This window comes from Tenrec ecaudatus, chromosome 13, assembly GCF_050624435.1.
Source record: "Tenrec ecaudatus isolate mTenEca1 chromosome 13, mTenEca1.hap1, whole genome shotgun sequence".
NCBI classification, from domain to species: Eukaryota; Metazoa; Chordata; class Mammalia; order Afrosoricida; family Tenrecidae; genus Tenrec; species Tenrec ecaudatus.
This window is the reverse complement of record NC_134542.1, coordinates 124434501-124440350: the sequence shown is the minus strand read 5'-3', so window position 1 is coordinate 124440350 and position 5850 is coordinate 124434501. Positions and strand designations below refer to the sequence as shown.

The 5850-nt window shown below is 41.1% G+C and overlaps 1 pseudogene; it reads right to left on the bottom strand.

The window, feature by feature from the left end:
* Window positions 1–1980: 1980 nt before the first annotated feature.
* Window positions 1981–5500, bottom strand: LOC142424083 (nicotinamide phosphoribosyltransferase-like; annotated as a pseudogene).
* Between the last annotated feature and the right edge of the window lie 350 nt (window positions 5501–5850).

The following is a 5850-nucleotide window of genomic DNA, read 5'->3' as shown; positions in this document are numbered from 1 at the left end:
CCGAAAATTCCGGGGGGACTTGGGGTGGGGGGGTAGGGGGGGTAAGGAAGTGGTGTTGGCAAACCCAGGGACAAGGGAAAAACACGGGACCCCAAATGGTAGAGAAGGGGGAGTGGTGGGCATGGTGGGAAATGATCAAGGGTAAGGTTGCTTAGAGAAGGGGTGTACTCTAGCCTAGGTGGCAATGAAGCATGGTAGTGGGGCAGGAGGAAGGTCGGGGGAGATGGAGGGGGGAGCTGGGAGTCAGAGGGCATTCATGGAGGTCTAGACAGAGACATGTACATGCAGATGTGTATAGGAAGATGGGGAGGTGGATCTATGTGTCTATATTTATAGGTCAAGTGTTGGGGTGGCGGAAGGACCTTGGGCCTCTACTCAAGCACTCCCTCAATGCATGAATACCTTCTTTTATTAAATTGGAACTCTATGATGCTCACTCTCCCGACACAATGGCTGGAGCCAAAGTGGGTGAACAAGTAAATGTGGTGAAGAAAGCTGATGGTGCCCGGCTATCAAAAGAGATAGTGACTGGGGTCTTAAAGGCTTGAAGATAAACAAGCGGCCATCTAGCTCAGAAGCAACAAAGTCCACATGGAAGAACACACCAGCCTGTGTGATCGAGTGGTCCCAAAGGGATCAGTTACCAGGAATCAAAGAACAAAAAAATCATATCATTTACTGCACACCTCCATGATAGGATCGCTGAAGACAAATGGGTGCATAAGCAAATGTGGTGAAGAAAGCTGATGGTGCCCGGCTATCAAAACAGATAGTGTCTGGGGTCTTAAAGGCTTGAAGGTGAACAAGCGGCCATCTAGCTCAGAAGCAAAAAAGCCCACATGGAAGAAGCACACCGGCCAGTGCGATCACGCGGTGCCAAGGGACCAGGTATAAGGCATCATGCAAAAAAAAAAAAACGATATAAGTGTGTGTATATATGTGTATATGTATATATATACACCATATTAAATGAAGGGGGAAGTGCAGAGTGGAGACCCAAGGCCCAAGTGTCGGCCACTGGAGATCCCCTCATAGAGGGGTTTAGGAGAGGAGATGGGTTAATTAGGGTGCGAGGTAGTACCGATGAAGAACACAGCTTTCCCCCAGATCCTGGATGCTTCCTCCCCCCAACTACCATGATCCGAATTCTGCCTTGCAGGACTGGATAGGGCAGAGGCTGTACACTGGTACATATGAGGGCTGGAGGTACAGGGAATCCAGGGTGGATGACACCTTCAGGACCAAGGGTGTGAGGGGCGATGCTGGGAGAGTGGAGGGTGAGTGGGTTGGAAGGGGGGAACTGATTACAAGGATCCACATGTGACCTCTTCCCTGGGAGAGGGACAGCAGAGAAGGGGGGAAGGGAGACTCCGGATAGGGCAAGATATGACAAAATAACGAGGTATAAATTACCAAGGGCACATGAGGGAGGGGGGAAAGGGGAGGGAGGGGAAAAAAAAGAGGACCTGATGCAAGGGGCTTAAGTGGAGAGCAAATGCTTTGAGAATGATTGGGGCAGGGAATGTATGGATATGCTTTAGACAATTGATGTATGTATATGTATGGATGGTGATAAGAGTTGTATGGGTCCCTAATAAAACGTAAAAAAAGAAAAGAGGAGAAAAAAATGATTAGGGCAGGGACTGTACAGATGTGCTTTATACAATTGATGTATGTATATGTATGAACTGTGATAAGAATTGTATGAGCCCCTAATAAATTGTTAAAATAAAAAAAAAAGATTAAAAAAAAGAAAGAAAATGATTAGGGCAAAGAATGTACAGATGTGTTTTATACAATTGATGTATGTATATGTATGGATTGTGATAAGAGTTGTATGAGCCCCTAATAAAATGTTTTTTAATAAAAAAAAAGAAACCCTACATGTCTATGTGATACATATTACCTAGGTATTGCACACAGAGTTGTATGTATATATTCACACATACACAGATGTATACACACATACACACACAAAGTCTAATGAAATGTTGCTTCCAGTACAATATTCAGGTTTGCATTTTTTTTCTTACTTCCTCAGATGAATAGCTTTTTGTCACTTCCCCGTTCTTGAAGACAGTATGAGGAAGATCATGACACATTCTTCAAAGACCTTTTCCTTCCTCAGGTGCAACAGACTTCCTTGCTAGACCTCGTATGTACATTGTTACAATAAAGATCTTTCGATGCATGAAATTCAAGATAGATAAGCTGCTCAGAAACAGTAAGGGAAGTAATGATTCTCTGAGTTTTCGGGAAGATGGTTGGGGGGAAAGGTGTATATCCCTAATAGCAATGATGACTGTATAACCTCACCCAAAGGGAACAAACATCAGAATTTCAGGAGATAGGATGCATGGGATGGTGGAAGTTAAAGCATATAATATATTGAGGGTTTCGTGGGTTCCAGAGTAGGGCAGGGAGGGGAGATGTGGGAATTGATATCAAGGAGTTCGAGAAGAAAATAAAAGGTATTGAAAATGATGATGGCAGCAGTTGTACAATTATGCTTGATCCAATAGAACTATGCATTGTAATAATATCTGTAAGAGCCTCTAATAAAATGTTTTTAAAATAAATCCCTGCCAGTGTCCTATGTAATAGTCCATTTTGATCTTTTGTTAGGATTAGGATCTGGATCTTTCAAGACCATTTGTTATACAAGTTACCACATGACTACACTTGAAGGAAAAATTTAAGACATTTCTTGTTGACTTCTGTAGCAAAGTTCCACCATAAACAGAGGAACTATTTTCAAAATGCCTCCTTTTTCCTTTCACTCATTTTACAATTTGCTTACAACATATTAATATCTACTCCATTCTCTTAAGTAACCCTAAGATAAGGTAGCAGTAACTTGTAACCTTGTAACCCTTTGAATTCTCTATAACAGGGATTTTCTTACCTAAAATATCCCAAAGCTTCAATACAGTGTCAAAGGATTTCCAGAGTCAAGTCTGATTATTAGTGGCACTTCTGTACTTCTTGATACTATTGCATGTCTCAAATATTCACCCCATATTTTCTCACATGCATTACAAATGTCATAGCTATCACTGATCACAAAGACAGGCCCTGATGAAAACTGTGTTGCTCTAATTTTAAATGCATCGTTTTCATGGTCTTTCCCCCAAGCTGTTATAGCGCGATGTACTGCTGCTGGAACAGAATCGCCTGAAACAGGATCTTTTGTTCCATAGTACTTTTTATTTAAAGCAATTCCCGCTGCTCGATGTGTTCCTGTAAAGCAGTGGTTCTCAACCATCCCAATACAACGATCCTTTAATACAGTTCCTCATGTTGTGGTGACTCCCAAACATAAAATTATTTCGTTGCCACATCATAACTGTAATTTTGCTATTGTTATGAATAGTAATGTAAATCATAATGTGTATTCCGATGGTCTTAAGCGACCCTGTGAAATGGTCGTTCAACCCCAAAAAGAAGTTGTAACCCACAGGTTGAGAACCGCTGCAAAGTTAACCAAATGAGCGGAGGATCCAACGCCAGAAGACTCTTGGGAAGAGAATCCTCCATAGCCAAAGTCATGTAATTTATATTCAAGACCATTTAAGTCGCAGATGTTTCTAACACACATTTAGCCAATAATGTTTTCTGCTCCCTTGACTTGGTGGCCACTGTGATTGGATACCAAGACTACACAAGTATAGTCTCAATCCAGTGTTGTAGATGTGTCTACTGATTCTGGGTGACCTTAGCACATGTTGTCTGGCAGGAACTAAATGGTCTTCTAGGCCCTCCTTGGAAATCTGACCCCAGCTGAGATGAAGTGTCTTCGGTCAGAGAGGTTTTTAATAAGTACATATAAAGGAGGAAATTTATGTCCTATGAGCACTTGGCAGGCTTCTATCTAGTTGCGTGGGAGACCCGATCAGAATATTAAACAGACTGAGGGTAAAAGCCTTCCTTCATCTTGGTGTTTATTGTACAGTAGTGGACACATAGTATATTTGTCCCTTTGTGATCAACTAACTGCACTCAGCATAATGGTTTCCAAGCCCCTTCACATCATGTGGTGTTTCCTAATTCCATCCCTGTTTTTCAAAAAAAGCATGGTATTCCACTGTGTGTATGTACCAGAGGTTCTTTATCCAGTCTCCTAATAATGGATATTTGGACAGTTTCCAGCCTCAACCAACATGGCAGAATCTATTAAAATAAAATTTCTTAGGACCACCTTTGCTGCTCTCAAAGCATGTCAATGTACTCTGTGTTGTTATGTAAAGTCAATCATCCTTCAAATTTTTCTCACCAATGCAATTTTCAGGTTTCTTACAAGGATTAATCCTTAGCCACCATGATAACCTAATGCCCACCCAGAAATAACACAATATAAACCCTGGGCAATAATAAGGAAATAAATAAACAAAAATAAAACAAGTCGCACCAGTCTCCATAAACTTCTGATGTGACCTCTCCACTTTTAATTCATCTTTGAGATCTTGCAGACCTTCCTTAAAATACTCGATTCATCTAAAAACCACAATTTTATATTGAACAGCCAATGTTCCAGTGACATGGGATATCCCCTTGAGTTTTTTAAATACATGATAATAGCCTTCAGTTCAAAATGCTTTTTCTCCACACCCTACAAAACACATACCTTACTTTTCTTTTTTGTTTTAAGGCTCTCTAAGGAAACTAAGACAACTGTATTGCTTAGGGAACTTGTTTGCAACAATCCACTGATTCACCAAACATATGTATATACATTTTACTTGGAATAAACCCTTGTATATAGGAACTGCTTTGCTACCTAGCTCATTGGCTCCAACTGGATCATAGGCTCATCTTCCCACTGGGAAAATCAATAAATCAGTATGGGACCTTTGTGCCTCTTCCACATCCCTAAATTTTGCTTTTGGGGAACATGCATTGGGGACCGTCTCAAACAACTTGAGTGAATACATGCTTTTTTTCTTTTTGTCACCTTGTTTACCCAAATGAAAATCTGGCAGCCTGTATACCCTCGTTGACTCTGTCTTCTGTGAGGCCAGGACAGCTTTCTCACTGAGTTATCTCATTGGGTTATCTCACTGGGTGTCCCTCATACAGTAATACATGGCCGTGTCCTCAGAGCTCAGACCGTTCAGCTCCATGTAGGCTGGACTTTTGGAGGTTTCCCTGGTCATGGTAGCTGTGCCCTGGAAATTTGGTGGGTACCTTGTTCCACCATTACTAGTGGAGATCTCTGCCATCCACTCAAATCTGTGTCCAGGGGTCTGCCTCACCCAGCCAATAAGGTAACTTGTGAGTGAGTATCCAGAAGTTCTGCAGGAGATCTTCATTGAAGCACCCAACTTGTGCACTTCAGCACCAGACTGGACAAGGTGAACCTCAGAGTCACTACCTGTTGAGTGAAGACAGGTGTACAAAATCAATCTAGAGTAGCTACAACCACTTTCTTCTCCCTGAGACTGGTGTCCTCTTTACCTGTAGTTGTCACCATGAAGAAGAGAATTCTCAAGATCCAGTCCATGATGTGAGAGCTGTCTTCTTAGGGTTTCTGTCAGGGAGGGTATGCTAGTTAAATGATGTTTCTGTGAACACATATACTCATATTTAATCTCATAGTTCTCTGATTGTTTGCATATTCATTAGATAGAGTATTTGAGTGGTAAGGCTTCTGATTAATAAATCACTTGTCATGAAGAATTCTATCTATCATGCAATCCTTGAAATCCAATCAACAAAGTTGTATTTTTCAACCTTTGAGTCTTTGTGACAAACTTTGTATTTCTTTTTTTTTTAACTTTGTATTTCTATCACTCATGGAAATTATATTGAATCCAGATTGTTTGTATGATTAAATATTAGACTGCAACAGTT